We start from the raw sequence: 16931 nt of genomic DNA, 5'->3' as shown, positions 1-16931 counted from the left end.
TAGTCATTTTTTTTTCTGTACATTAAAACAAAGGTTGCTGAAATTTACAAACACTCAGCAGAAATTGGAACTATGTTTAACACCGCTCACTGCTGCACGAGCTTGCAGTGCCTCATAATGTGTCCTTATCCCCTCCAGCAGCAATTGAGAAATAGCACAAAAACAAGTGAAATGTCCCCAAATTGTCGTGAAAGTAGCAGGAATTCTGGCCATTTTGGAACAGTTTTACATTTAGACAGCAGGTGCTCTCCAAGATGTGGTTATGGCAACTAAATAAATGATGGATAATTGCTTTTGTGACAACTTGCCAATTAAATTAGACTCAGCAGAATAACATAATGACAATTTGTTATGCTCCGGTGGGCACTAACATACCAATCATAATTAAATGCTATGACTGAAATAGAATGCTCTTAGACGCAGGAATATATAACCCCAATTCCCTCTCAGTGAAATATTATAGGCTCAAACTTCATTTTAATTTCTCTGGGATAATAACATTAGTACACGTCGGAATTTGTTTTCATGTGCATGCATGTGCTTACAAGAGACTGGAGTTCGGGGTGATTTAGCATATTCCTGTGCTGCATGCCACATCTCATCACGTATTGTGGGCAGAATTGTTTAGGCTACAGTTTAATACTGACTCCGAAGAGATGACTCAGTGCCACTCTCTGCCACTTGTCATTCATGGATCATGGGACGCTACTTTGTAACTCGTTAATATTCATTAAAGCCATGCGAACAGTTAAATGAGAACATTGCTCTTCAAAGGAAGACTGTAGTAGAGATAGATGGAATGCATAGGAAATCTGGAAAAAATAAGGACAAAGAGATGAGTCCTAATTCACAATATTCTTAAAAATGATTTGTTTGCATTAGAATATTCTATTAGAAAAGAAATCATCCTGGTTAGAGACTCTTTTACTAGTTAATATTTTATAAAATGTTATATCACTTTACCTTTTATTTATGTGATACTGTCAAGTTGATTAAAATTATTCTGACTTGTAATACTTATATATTTATATGTCATTTCTAATGCTGAAAAAAGATCTGTTACCTACTTTTAAACTATACACCATGTTCCTGACCTTGCAATGATGCCAGAAGGCCCAAGATGAGACGTTGGAAGTCAAAACATTTGAGGAAGATGCAGATTGTATAAGAAAGGCAAAGAACTGGAATTTTCCGGTATTAGAGTGAGAGGGCAGCATAAATGAACTTTAGCCAATAAATAAATAAAATACAAAATATGCTAATATACACAGAGATAAAGCTCAAATAACCAATCAAAACGTAACATGCTGATTTTTTTACGTCATAACTAACCCTCCTCTTTTCTTGAATGTAAAAACCAAATGTACTTCCTGAATTAAACAGAACTCCTTGGGCAGCTCCTTAGTGAGTATGCTGAGAGAAAGGAGATATTATACCAACATCCTGTCTGGTGTGAATCCCTTGCGCCGGCCCTCGGCCATACACAGCAGCGGTCACTCACATTTTAATGCCTCACCTCAGGCCACCCTTGACAATACAATTCAAGTTGTTCCCTAAATAATGAAAGGTTCCATGTAACAAAAGTGTATGTTCGTGTAAAAACATACCTCATGACGTTCCCACAAGGCCCTTCAGTCCTGGCTCTGCTGAATTTGTGTGATAATGGATAAAGAGTTCTCTTATAATTTTTGGTATTGGGCTCTTATCCCCTATGTATAGGCCTGACAGCAAATGTTAAATAGGATCAACCCTGTTTGTGTAGCTCTATTATGTACTGATAGAAGTTTCAAAAGATCATTTCGGCTGGCTCTCCGAACTTTCTGAATAAGTTTGGTTCAAGGTGAACGGGTTATTCACAAACAAGCGATGAAAAAAGCCTTAGAACCTGTATATAACACTGCCTATGAACTCTTAAAGGGGTACTCAGGTGAAAAACATTTTTTTTTTTTTTTATCAACTGGTGCCACAAAGTTAAACAGATTTATAAATGACTTCCATTAAAAAAAAATCTTAATCCTTCCAGTATATATCAGCTGCTGTATTTTACAGAGGAAGTTGTATTTCTTTCTGGAGTTCTTTCCAGTCTGACCACAGTGCTCTCTGCTGACACCTCTGTCTGTATATTGGTACTGTCCAGAGAAGGAGAGGTTTGCTATGGGGATTGTCGTGTACTCTAGATAGAAATACATCTTCCTCTGGAGCATACAGCAGCACAACACAAGTACTGGAAGGATTGAGATTTTTAAATAGAAGTAATTTACAAATCTACACAGAAACGAAAAGTCAGCTCACCAATCCACCGCACGGCAAAAAATCCTCTAAGGCCGATAGAAGAAAAGGGTAGATGCCAGCGAGTAGAAGACTTCACCTTTATTTTGTCATATTAAACCCATTGACATGAAGAATCTTCAATACAGAATAAGGATAAAATCTTTGGAAAAGGCGCCCAGCATGACGCGTTTCAGGTCATGTGACCTTTCATCAGATGCATGATGAAAAGTCACATGACCTGAAACGCGTCATGCCGGGCGCCTGTTCCAAAGATGTTATCCTTGTTCTGTATTGAAGATTCATCATGTCAATGGTTTTAATATGACAAAATAAAGGTGAAGTTTTCTACTCGCTGGCATCTACCCATTTTTTCTAACTTACAAATTTGTTTAACTTTGTGGCACCAGTTGATTTAACCCCTTCCCACTATATGATGTATGCATACGTCATGAGGGGGCTCCCGCGATAGAATGCGGGGTCACGCGCTGACCCCGCGTCATATCGCGCTGGTCCCGGCGGCCATCAACGGCCGGGACCCGCAGCTAATACCGGACATCACCAATCGCGGTGATGCCCGGTATTAATCCTTCGGACGCGGCGATCAAAGTTGATCGCCGCATCTAAAGTGAAAGTAAACTTTGCCGGTTAACCCAGTGGAGCTGTTCGGGATCACCGCGATAAAATCACAGTGTCCCGAACAGCTTGCAGGACAGCTGGAGGGTCCCTACCTGCCTCCTCGCTGTCCGATCGCCGAATGACTGCTCAGTTCCTGAGATCCAGGCAGGAGCATTCGAGCGTCGATAACACTGATCAATGCCCAGCTATTGCCAGGCAGTGATCAGTGTAGAAGATCAGTGTGTGCAGTGTTATAGCCCCCTATTGGAGCTATAACACTGCAAAAAAAAGTGAAACTAAAGTGTTAATAAAGATCATTTAACCCATTCCATAATAAAAGTTAGAATCACCTCCCTTTTCCCAATAAAAAAAACTGTGTACATAAAAATAAACATATGTAGCATCGCCGTGTGCGTAAATATCCGAACTATAAAAATGCATAATTGATTAAACCGCACGGTTTACACGTAAAAAAAATCCAAAGTCCAAAATAGCGTCTTTTTGGTCACTTTTTATACCATAAAATGGAATAAAAAGCAATCAAAATGTCCAATCAAAACAAAGATGAAACCGATAAAAAACGTCAGATCACGGCACAAAAAATGAGCCCTCATACATCCCCATATGCGGAAAAATAAAAAAGTTATAGGGGTCAGAAGAGGACATTTTTAAACGTATACATTTTCCTGCATGTAGTTATGATTTTTTCCAGAAGTACGACAAAATCAAACCTATATAAGTAGGGTATCAGTTAACCGTATGGACCTACAGAATAAAGATAAGGTGTCATTTTTACCAGAAAATGTACTGCGTAGAAACAGAAGCCCGTTAAAGTTATTGCCTTTTTTCTTAAATTTTTTGTCGCACAATGATTATTTTTTTCTGTTTCACTGTGGAATTTTGGGTAAAATGACTAATGTCACAGAAAAGTAGAATTGGTGGCGCAAAAAATAAGCCATAATATGGATTTTTAGGTGCAAAATTGAAAGCGTTATGATTTTTAGAAGGTAATGAGGAAAAAATTAACATGAACGGAAAATACCCTGCGTCATTAAGGGGTTAAAAAAAAGTTTTCTACCGGAGTACCCCTTTAAGCCCTGTATAATACTTCTAGGGTCACCTAGGAATGTTTTTAAGTAGTTTTAGCTTTAAAGTGATTTTAAGGCTAAGTTAACCCCTTAAGCCCTTAAGGACGCAGGGTTTTTCAGTTTTTGCATTTTTGTTTTTTCCTCCAACCCTTTAAATTTTCCACCTAAAAATCCATATTATGGCTTATTTTTTGCTTCACCAATTCTACTTTGCAGTGACATTAGTCATTTTACCCAAAAATTCACGGCAAAACGGAAAAAAAATAATTGTGCGACAAAATCGACGAAAAAACGCCATTTTGTAACTTTTGGGGGCTTCCGTTTCTAAGACGTGATAAAAATGACACCTTATCTTTATTCTGTAGGTCCATACGGTTAAAATGATACCCTACTTATATAGGTTTCATTTTGTCGCACTTCTGGAAAAAATCATAACTACATGCAGGAAAATTTATAAGTTAAAAAAATGTCCTCTTCTGACCCCTACAACTTTTTTATTTTTCCACATACAGGGCGGTATGAGGGCTTATTTTTGCGCCATGATCTGAAGTTTTTATTGGTATCATTTTTGTTTTGATCAGACTTTTTGATCACTTTTTATAAATTTTTTAATGGCATAAAAAGTGACTAAAATAAGCTGTTTTGGACTTTGGATTTTTTTTTACGTGTACGCCATTGACCGTGTGGTTTAATAATGATATATTTTTATAGTTCGGACATTTACGCACGGGACAATACCACATATGTTTATTTTTATTTTTATTTACACTGTTTTATTTTTTTTATGGATTCAAACTTTTATTAGGGAAGGGGTTAAATGATCTTTACTTACACTTTTTTTTTACTTTTTTTTGCAATGTAATAGCTCCCATAGGGACCTATAACACTGCACACACTGATCTTTTACACAGATCACAGGCGTGTATTAACACGCCTGTGATCAGTGTTATCGGCGCTTGACTGCTCATGCCTGGATCTCAGGCACGGAGCAGTCATACGTTGATCGGACACCGAGGAGGCAGGTAAGGGCCCTCCCAGTGTCCTGTAAGCTGTTCGGGATGCCGCGATTTCACCACGGCGGTCCTGAACAGCCCGACTGAGCAGCTAACCAGCAAGCCTCCTCATTGTCCCCACCACTACTCTCCGAATGAACGTCTAATGTTTGATCATGGGCTCCTTCCTCCCCCTCAGCATATCCACAAGGATACCTTACAGTATTCCTTTCACCTCTACCACCATCAGTCCCACTAGTGCTATGCTCTGCCACTGCTTCCACCTCCACCACCTTTGCAACACACTCCAAAGACTGACTGTGACACACCTCCTCCTCATGGCTAATGCTATCCTTCTGATTAGCACTATGGGTGGAAGCAAAGACAGCGATGATTAAACAGACCATCTAGGACAATCCACACCCTGTAACTGCAGATGATGAGGAATCCGCTGACCCCTAACTCAATGTCATATAGTCTGAATCTTCTTCCTCCTTTTGAGAAGACCTTGAACAAGTAAACCAGTGCAAAAGGACCTTACTATCTTCCGAAACCAGACAGCCCCCAGAGGACAGTGGCAACTTTTGCTTGCTGATTCTGCTGCTACTGATACCACCAGGCAAATGTGTGTATATATATTAAACCCAGCTACAAATGCTATGTTTTTTTTAATTAAACATAGAAAATAACCATAACTTCTCCTTAGATGGCTATGCCACTTTCACTCTCAACCCTTTAACCCCTTAAGGACCTTGGGCGTAAAGGTAAAATGTTCGGTTAAACATGTTGAATATACATTAGTTATGTTAAATTCAGGTAGAAAAACTGTTTTATTAAACCAAGAAAAACCATGTAACTTAGCTGTAGATGGTTATTCTGTGTTCCACTTTCAACACTTTTTAATGCATGGTTATATTAAAGGAGTTCTGTAGTGAAATATAACTTATCCCCTATCCTATCCCAGTCAGACCTCCCGCGATCTCAGAAACCAGGCCCCGGCAGTCTGCTGGAAGGGGGCGTGCAGACCCCGCACAGCAGAGTGGCAGCCAACACTTACCCTCCATGTATCCCATAGAGATACATTGAGGGGGCGTTTCAGCCGCGGCTTCCTGCGACGTTCGGAACGGCCACTTCTGGCAAAATGCTGCGAACAACCATGATCTCTAACTTAAGTTATAGTTTTTTTTACTGCACTACTCCTTAAAACCCAGCTAGAAACACTTTATGTTTGATTAAACCCAGAAAATACACGTAACTTTGCCTTAAATGCATATTTCATAACACTTTTAATGTGCTTTTATGTTAAAACACAGATTATACCACTGCTTAGCTTGTTAGGTATTATAATGTCATAGCTTTTCTGAGCTTGTTCACTACTGGCTAGGATTTGTAGTGCACTAACTGTACAAAGCACTACAGGTGATAAGATGTCATTGTCTGAGGACAGCCCACTGATCAAAGCTTTGCTCAGCTTTTAATGTGATAGCTTTATCTTAGCTTGCAGGGATATGTAGTGCACCAACTGGAATGCAGGTGACAGGAGGGCACTGTCTGAGGTCAGACCACTGATTAAGGTTTTGTTAATTTGTATTCAAATTGTGAAGGCTTTCTGGGATCAGTAGTTCTTGTGCTCTCTCTCTCCAAAATGGAGGTCACAATGCAGTCCATAGAGCTTTATCAGCCTCTTAAACCCACCCCTATTCTGTGTCCTTATTGGCTTAGGAGCTGTATGTCCCATATTGCAAGCAATGATTGTATAACCTGGGGTCAAGTGATCTTGCTGATAGCTGCAATGTATGTTTGCCTATCCTGACCTAATCTTTGTATTCCCAGTACTTCCTCCTTTCATTCAGGTGCCAAAATGCCTGTGTTCCAAATCCTTTCTTTTATTATTACATTTGTTTCCAGGTTTGCATGAGTTGAGCCTGCTAATGTTTAAAAGTTTAGTGAGCCACTGTCACCCTAAAGTTCTGAGCGAGACCGGGTTGCCGGGCTCAGCGCTCTTATCTCTTGTCTTGAACCCTGCATGATCTACTGTAAAGCTTGAGATACTTATACAGAGACTTTGCAGTAAGTTTCCATTACATAGTTTAAATTTGAAAAGACCACAGGAATACATTTAATGTTAATGAGCTTTTCTTAAATAACATAAGCAGCCCAGAGATGCCACCCATGTCAAAAAACAAACAGGGGGTTTGGTGGTTGTAAAACCCTTGAAAAGGTCTATTCCTTTTTACTTGCATTTGCCCTTAGTGATGAAGAGAATTTCATGCTGTGACTAACCTTCATGCATTTTTTAGTAGTAATATCAGGTCATAAAAATAGTAAATGCCAAGAAACATGAATGGACATATATTTTTTCTTTTATAGGAAGCAGAAGTCATTATACAGCTAACTATGTTCTGTTCAGTCTACAGTCTTACCAGGCAACTCTATATAGCATAGCTTAAATGAGTATTAACAAATATAATATTAGGTTTTATAAAGTATACACTTTTAATATACTTTGCATTAAATACTGCAATTTTTAAAAATGACTGAAAAGCAGGAGAGATGTGCAATTTGTAGCAACAGAAATAGACTTGTAACGCTTGAAGTGACTCTACATTATGTAAAATTTAAAAAAAAAAAAAAAAAAAAAAAAGATTCTGTAAAAATTGTGTATATGGGTTGTGGTAAACTTTTGATAAGTACTCCCAGATGAGGTATATGATACATAGATAGATAAATAGATAGATGCATAGATAGATAAATAGATTGAGTTAAAGGGGTATTCAGACTTTACACATCTTATCCCCGATCCAAAGGATAGGGGATAAGATGTATGATTGCCAAGGTCCTGCCACTAGGGACCCCCCCACGATGCAGCCCTCCCATAGACATGAAAGGAGGGGGCGTGGTGTGATGTCACTAGGGGGCGTGGCCATTATGTCACGTCCCAGTCTCAGAGGCAGCATCCAGGACACAAAATGCCAGGGGGTGCACCGAGATAAGGAGGGGTCCCCAGCGGAGGGACCCCTGTGATCATACATCTTATCCCCTATCCTTTGGATAACACCTTTAAGCCAAATGTGCTCAATCTATTATCTAACTCTATAGTGAGTTGTACAGAGAGGACACAGGAAGTTACTGTCAGGACAACTCAGAAGCCTCCAAAAGTGAGGAACCACTGGATAATATTCTGGACAACATCAAAAGTCTATATAAATCACAGCAAGAGCCCATTCAAATTACAGAATGTCTGCCTGGAAAAATTCTGGGCAGATATTCTGTGCATAGCAGTGCCAACTGTTTCAGTCAGGACAAGGACTGCCTGGCATTCACCTTTGATGGCAATGCAAACGTGAGTCCGGAGTTCGAGTTTGGAATTCAAAATTCAGCCGTGTGCATGATGCAGCAGAATCCCATTGTAAACAATGCAAGCCTTTTCCACCAAAATTTACGAGCGTAATTTCTAAGTGGAATTTCACTTGGATATTCCATAGCGTGAATGCACCCTGATGCTTAAATGGCCATTGTCAGTTGGAAAACATTTGACATGTCCTAGGGACATGTCAAAAGTTTTGATCAGCGGGGATCTGAGTGTTTAGACCTCCACTGATCAGGAAAACAAGCCAGGAGATGTTCGTGCTCAGCGCATTCTCTATGCTGTGCTCAGCACATTGTTACATAATCGAAACACACTAGCAATGTAAGTCTATGGAGCATGTCTCGAGCACATTACACAAAGCAGGCAGAGATGGCCAGCAGCTCAGACTTATCCCCGGTCAGTTTACTGATCGATGGAGGTTTGAACACTAGGACATGTTAAAAGTTATTTCAAATAACAGGTACTCATTAAAGTAAATTATTAATCTGGAAAATCAGTGAACAGTAGTAAACTAAATCTATTCACTTAGCTGTGGTGTGTGATTTTTTTTGAGCAATCTTAGTATCCACCACAATAAAGGAGTCTTAAATGATGAGTCTAATCTTGCATCTAGCACAGAAAAGTGGTGTTGCCTATAGGTACATAATGGCAGGTGAGGGGTGGGGAAGGGTGGTGGCAAAGATCTGGGAAAAGCCCATAGCCTAAGGGCTACAAACCCCCTCTGCATCATCAGGCCTACATGTTTAAATAATGTGTACAAGTGACGAGTCTAAGCAAATTAACCTAGGGGCGGGGATATGCAAATTAACCTGACGGCGTGCGGTCATTCAGAGCACTTGCCATTATTACACACAGGCAGAAAGCGAGTGCTCTGCACTGCCTATGGCCAGATCGCATTTCCGGAGTTTGGTCTCCTGCCACTCCAGCAGGAGACCAAAATCTGAGCTTTAGACCAGATGGATGCAGTCTGGCCAAGAAGGGAGACCCCTGGTGGCCAGATGTGTAAAGCATTGAAAATAGCATAAAACTTTTTTTTTTACATAAAGCAAATTACAAAAGTGATTTATTAAGGATAAGGAATAAAATATAAAAAAAAACATGTTTAATGAGAGTGCCCATTTAACACCCTCTTTTTCCATTTTTTAACCCCTTCCCGACCTATGACATACCTGTACGTCATGGGTGGCAAGGTGTTCCCGACCCATGACATACAGGTACGTCATGGACATTACTGCCGCTACTCGCGGCATCCCGCAGCGCCCGGAAAGATGGTGGCTATCACTGATAGCCAGCCATCTTACCGCGCGACCACGGGGGGTTTCGTCCCCCACCCCCCCCCCCAGCGATCGCTGCTATCAGCTGGTCAAATCTGACTAGCTGATAGCAGCGTTTCGCTATCAGAATACTTAGCAGCGCGGTGTGTAAGTCCCGATCACGGGGATCGGGACACACACCGCTCTGCTAAGTGTCCCTGACCCGTCCCCCGGCGTCACTTACCCGTCGGAGCGGTGTCCCGAGCGGTCCCGGCGTCCTCCATGCGGTCCCGACGTCCTCCGTGCGGTCCCGGCTGCGCTGCGTCCCGGAGGTGAGTTTCCGGCAGCAGTGCGGCATCTTCATTGGCAGCAGTGAGATCACCGTAAAGCGATCTCACTGCTGCCTCTGAGAGTTTCAAAACTGCAACTCCCAGCATGCCCAGAAAGCCTTTGGCTTTCTGGGCATGCTGGGAGTTGTAGTTTTGCAACATCTGGAGGTCCACAGTTTGGAGACCACTGTATAATGGTCTCCAATCTGTGCTCTTCCAGATGTTGCAAAACTACAAATCTCAGCATGCTCAGTCTGTCCAGGCATGCTGGGAGTTGTAGTTCTCTAACATCTGGAAGAGCACAGATTGGAGACCATTATACAGTGGTCTCCAAACTGTGGACCTCCAGATGTTGCAAAACTACAACTCCCAGCATGCCCAGACTGCCCAAGCATGCTGGAAGTTGTAGTTCGGCAACATCTGATCCTTCAGATATTGCCGAACTACAACTTCCAGCATGCCTTGGCAGTCTGGGCATGCTGGGAGTTGTAGTTTTGCAACAACTGGAGGCACACTAGTTGGGAAACATTGTCCGTTTCCTACCTCAGTGCCTCCAGCTGTTGCAATTGTTGCAAAACTATAACTCCCAGCATGCACTGACAGACCATGCATGCTGGGAGTTGTAGTTTTGCAACAGCTGGAGGCACACTGGTTTGGAAACACTAAGTTTGGTTGCAAAACACTTGAAAGTTTATTACTTAACTTAGTGTTTCCAAACCAGTGTTCCTCCAGCTGTTGCAAAACTACAACTCCCAGCATGCACGGACAGCCAAAGGGCATGCTCGGAGTTTGCAACAGCTGGATGTTTGCCCCCTCCCCCCAATGTGAATCTACAGGGTACACTCACATGGGCGGAAGTTTACAGTGAGTGCTGCAAGTTTGAGATGGCGCAAATTTTGCGCTGCAGCTCAAACTTCCAGCGGCAAACTTGCTGTGAACCTCTGCCCATGTGACTGTACCCTAAAAACACTACACTACACTGACACTAACCTAAAATAAAAAGTAAAAAACACTACATATACACATACCCCTACACAGCCCCTCCCCCCCCAAAAAATGAAAAACGTCTGGTACGCTACTGTTTCCAAAACGGAGCCTCCAGCTGTTGCAAAATAATAACTCCCAGTATTGCCGGACAGCCATTGACTGTCCAGGCATGCTGGGAGTTTTGCAACAGCTGGAGGCACCCTGTTTGGGAATCATTGGCATAGAATACCCCTATGTCCACCCCTATGCAAATCCCTAATTCAGGCCTCAAATGCACATGGCGCTCTCACTTTGGAGCCCTGTCGTATTTCAGGGCAACAGTTGTGGGACACATATGGGGTATCGCCGTACTCGGGAGAAATTGCCTTACAAATTTTGGGGGGCTTTTTCTTCTTTAACCCCTTATGAAAAGGTGAAGTTGGGGTCTACACCAGCATGTTAGTGTAAAAAAATAAATTTTTTACACTGACATGCTGGTGTTGCCCTATACTTTTCATTTTCACAAGAGGTAAAAGGGAAAAAAGACCCTCTAAATTTGTAACGCAATTTCTCCTGAGTACGGCGATACCCCATATGTGGGCGCAAAGTGCTCTGGGGGCGCACAACAAGGCCCAGAAGGGAGAGTGCACCATGTACATTTGAGGCGATTTGCACAGGGGTGGCTGATTGTTACAGCAGTTCTGACAAACGCAAAACAATAAATATCCACATGTGACCCCATTTTGGAAACTACACCCCTCACGGAATGTAATAAGGGGTGCAGTGAGAATTTACACCCCACTGGTGTATGACAGATTTTTGGAACAGTGGTCTGTGAAAATGAAAAATAAAATTTTTGATTTGCACAGTCCACTGTTTCAAATATCTGTCAAACGCCAGTGGGGTGTAAATGCTCACTGCACCCCTTATTAAATTCCATGAGGGGTATAGTTTCCAAAATGGGGTCACATGTGGGGGGGGTCCACTGTTCTGGCACCATAGGGGCTTCCTAAATGGGACATGCCCCCCAAAAACCCTTTCAGAAAAACTCACTCTCCAAAATCCCATTGTCGCTCCTTCCCTTCTGAGCCCTCTACTGCGCCCGCCGAACACTTGACATACGCATATGAGGTATTTCCTTACTCAAGAGAAATTGGGTTACCAATTTTAGGGTGATTTCTCTCCTTTTACCCCTTGTAAAAATTCAAAAATTGGGTCTACAAGAAAATGCGAGTGTAAAAAATGAAGATTTAGAATTTTCTCCTTCACTTTGCTGCTATTCCTGTGAAACACCTAAAGGGTTAAAACACTTACTGAATGTCATTTTGAATACTTTGGGGGGTGCAGTTTTTATAATGGGGTCATTTATGGGGTATTTCTAATATGAAGATCCTTAAAATCCACTTCCAACCTGAACTGGGCCCTGAAAAATTACGATTTTGAAAATCTTGAGAAAAATTGGAAAATTGCTGCGGAACTTTGAAGCCCTCTGGTGTCTTCCAAAAGTAAAAACTTGTCAATTTTTTAATGCAAACACAAAGTAGACATATTGTATATGTGAATCAATATGTAATTTATTTGGAATGTCCATTTTCCTTTCAAGCAGAGACTTTCAAAGTTAGAAAAATGCTAAATTTTCAAAATTTTCATGAAATTTTTAGATTTTTTACCAAGAAAGGATACAAATATCAGTGAAATTTTACCGATAACATAAAGTAGAATATGTCACGAAAAAACAATCTCGGAATCAGAATGATAAGTAAAAGCATTCCAAAGTTATTAATGTTTAAAGTGACAGTGGTCAGATTTTCAAAAAATGCCCAGGTCATGAAGGTGAAAATGGGCTGGGTCATGAAGGGGTTAAACAATGCAATCTAAATTACAAAAAATATAATTGATACTGTCACATGTGGAAATATACAACACAGTGGGGCAAAAAAATATTTAGTCAGCCACCAATTGAGCAAATTCTCCCACTTAAAAAGATGAGAGAGGCCTGTAATTTTCATCATAGGTATACCTCAACTATGAGAGACAGAATGAGAAAAAAAAATCATAAAATCACATTGTCTGATTTTTTAAGAATTTATTTGAAAATTATGGGGGAAAGTAAGTATTTGGTCAATAACAAAAGTTCATCTCAATACTTTGTTATATAGTATACCCTTTGTTGGCAAGGACAGAAGTCAAACATTTTCTGTAAGTCTTCTCAAGGTTTTCACACCCTGTTGCTGGTATTTTGGCCCATTCCTCCATGCAGATCTCCACAAGAGCAGTGATGTTTTGGGGCTGTCGCTGGGCAATATGGACTTTCAACACCCTCCAAAGGTTTTCTATGGGGTTGAGATCTGGAGACTGGCTAGGCCACTCCAGGACCTTAATAATGCTTCTTATGAAGCCCCTCCTTCGTTGCCCGGGCAGTGTGTTTGGGATCATTGTCATGCTAACAGACTCAGCCAAGTTTCATCTTCAATGCCATTGCTGATGGAAGGAAGTTTTCACTCAAAATCTCACAATACATGGCCCAGTTCATTCTTTCCTTTACAAGGATCAGTTGTCCTGGTCCCTTTGCTGAAAAACAACCCCAAAGCATGATGTTTCCACCCCCATACTTCACAGTAGGTATGGCGTTCTTTGGATGCAACTCAGCATTCTTTCTCCTCAAAACAAGACGAGTTGAGTTTTTACCAAAAAGTTCTACTTTGGTTTCATCTGACCATATGACATTCTCCCAATCCTCTTCTGGATCATCCAAATGCTCTCTAGCAAACTTCACACAGGCTTGGACATGTACTGGGCTCGGATATGTACAAAAATCCCAGAACCGTGTGGTTCTGGAATTTTTGCTCACCGTTCTTGTGATCATTTTGACACCACGGGGTGAGATCTTGCGTAGAGCCCCAGATTGAGGGAGATTATCAGTGGTCTTGTATGTCTTCCAGCTTCTAATAATTGCTTCCACGGTTGATTTATTTACACCAAGCTACTTGTCTATTGCAGATTCAGTCTTCCCAGCCTGGTGCAGGTCTACAATTTAGTTTCTGGTGTCCTTAGACTGCTCTTTGGTCTTGGCCATAGTGGAGGTTGGAGTGTGACTGTTTGAAGTAGTGGACAGGTGTGTTTTATACTGATAACAAGTTCAAAAAGGTTCCATTAATACAGGTAAGGAGTGGAGGACAGAGGAGACTCTTAATGAAGGAGTTACAGGTCTGTGAGAGCCAGAAATCTTGCTTGTTTGTAGGTGACCAAATACTTATTTTCCAACATAATTTGCAAAAAAAATTCTTTAACCCCTTAAGGACCAAGGACGTACCGGTACGTCCTTGGTCCTGCTCTTCTGATATAACGCGGGGTTACACAGTAACCCCGCATCATATCACGGCGGGCCCGGCGTCATAGTGAAGCCGGGACCCGCCTCTAATAGCGCACAGCGCCGATCGCGGCGCCGCGCGCTATTAACCCTTTAGCCGCGCGCTTAGAGTGAAAGTGAAAGTTCCCGGCTAGCTCAGTCGGGCTGGTCGGGATAGCCGCGGCTAATCGCGGCATCCCGAACAGCTGACAGGACAGCGGGAGGGCCCCTTCCTGCCTCCTCGCTGTCCGATCGCCGAATGACTGCTCAGTGCCTGAGATCCAGGCATGAGCAGTCATGCGGCAGAATCGTTGATCACTGGTTTCTTATGACCTATAACACTGCAAAAAAAAAAGTTAAAAAAAAAGTGAATAAAGATCATTTGAAATGAGCCCTCATACCGCCCCAAACACGGAAAAATAAAAAAGTTATAGGGGTCAGAAGATGACAATTTTAAACGTATTAATTTTCCTGCATGTAGTTATGATTTTTTCCAGAAGTCCGACAAAATCAAACCTATATAAGTAGGGTATCATTTTAATCGTATGGACCTACAGAATAAATATCAGGTGTCATTTTTACAAAATGTACTACGTAGAAACGGAAGCCCCCAAAATTTACAAAACAGCATTTTTTTTTCAATTTTGTCGCACAATGATTTTTTTTCCCGTTTCACCGTAGATTTTTGGGCAAAATGACTGATGTCATTACAAAGTAGAATTGGTGGTGCGAAAAATAAGCCATTATATGGATTTTTAGGTGCAAAATTGAAAGAGTTATGATTTTTTAAAGGCAAGGAGCAAAAAAAGAAAATGCAAAAACGGAAAGTCCTTAAGGGGTTAAAAATCAGACAATGTGATTTTATAAAAAAAAAAATTTGCATTATGTCTCTCATAGTTGAGGTATACCTATGATGAAAATTACAGGCCTCTCTCATCTTTTTAAGTGGGAGAACTTTTGGTGGCTGACTAAATACTTTTTTGCCCCACCGTATATTAAACAATGATATCCAACATTAAAGGAAATCTGTCATCAGAATCACCCGCACTAAACCTGTTACACAGGCTTGTAGTGCGGGTGATCCTGATTAAAACGCTCCTTACCTGGTTAAAAATGGTTCAGCGCTTCTTAAGATATCTATATTTTTAGTTTTCTGTTATTCCCTGGCTTGGGACTCAGTGGGAGGTGTTATCATCTGGGACTCGGCCACACGTCATTCTAGCTGGGCGGAGCTGCCGCCCGGCTCATGAATATTCATGAACTTAGACCGAGAAAGAAGAATTAGACCAGGAGGATAAATTCATGAATATTCATGAGCCGGGCGGCAGCTCCGCCCAGCTAGAATGACGTGTGGCCGAGTCCCAGATGATAACACCTCCCACTGAGTCCCAAGCCAGGGAATAACAGAAAACTAAAAATATAGATATCTTAAGAAGCGCTGAACCATTTTTAACCAGGTAAGAAGCGTTTTAATCAGGATCACCCGCACTACAAGCCTGTGTAACAGGTTTAGTGCGGGTGATTCTGATGACAGATTTCCTTTAAACAACAAGAAATAATGAGCAAAAAAAAACTTTCATCTACAGCTCTTAGAAGATGAGGAGGAAAAAAATTAAAACACAAAAACTATCTGCATCCTTAGCAAGTTTATCCACCACTCATTTTAGTAGTTGTTGTTGTCAGCTACAACATACTGATACTAGATTTTTGCTAATTTTTAAATGGGCACTGTCAGATCCAAAAACGTTTTATATGTTGTTACTGATTAAAATTAAAGACATTTTGCAATTTTTTTTTGATTATTTGATAAAGAAAACTACACCTGAAAATTCCACCACTAGGGGTCCCAATACCTACTGGGACACTATCCAGTCCTGCAGATGACTCATGGATGGACAAGGCTGTGTGAGCAGACACACCAATCACCTCCCACCACAAGGGGGGCATGCTTCCCCTGAGAGGATTTCTAACACTGTGAGCAAATGAAAAGAAGTATTTTTATTATAAACATAGGTGATAGAGACATCAAATTTTTATGTACATGATCAGGATTAGGTACTGAGTAACATTTTTTTTTTTTTGTGGGATCTGACAGGTACGCTTTAAGAACAGTATAGCATTCTAGCTGTTTGTGCTTAACAATTAATATTTTAATAAAAGTCTATTAGAGAAGCCAGAAATTACTAAATGCTACTGGAAAAATATGTCCAAATGTCTTTCAACACCAGCGCAATATATAAAAATATAACGTTTCGTAAAATCCACAGAGATATATTCTCTTTGTCACATACAACACTTTGTGGTCCTAGCTCGTTTTTTTGAGTCATGTTTCTGGCTTAGAATTAATAAAATGTCAGGGGTGAAGGGTTCAGACGTAGATTCTTTCAGTTATAGGATATGTGACATTACTTTGTGAATAATGCCGCCTTATGTCCGCAACTCTTAACTAGCATTGATTGATTATTTCAGTGCCAAAGGGGTGACTTGATATATTAGTATTTCATAAACTTTGGTGTGACTGAAGCAATTACGTAGTATTCAGTAAGTTATAGTGTTTTGGTCAGGAGCTTAGTGGCACATTCATACTATGAATCATACCACATATTTCACAGCACAGTACAAGCGAGCCCTATGGACAAATCGGAAAGTTCTCTGACCGCCTGACGTAATGAAAAATCAAATAAAGGTAAAGTTTAAG

This window comes from Hyla sarda, chromosome 2 (genome assembly GCF_029499605.1).
Source record: "Hyla sarda isolate aHylSar1 chromosome 2, aHylSar1.hap1, whole genome shotgun sequence".
Taxonomy (NCBI): Eukaryota; Metazoa; Chordata; class Amphibia; order Anura; family Hylidae; genus Hyla; species Hyla sarda.
Note: the sequence above shows the minus strand (reverse complement) of the source record.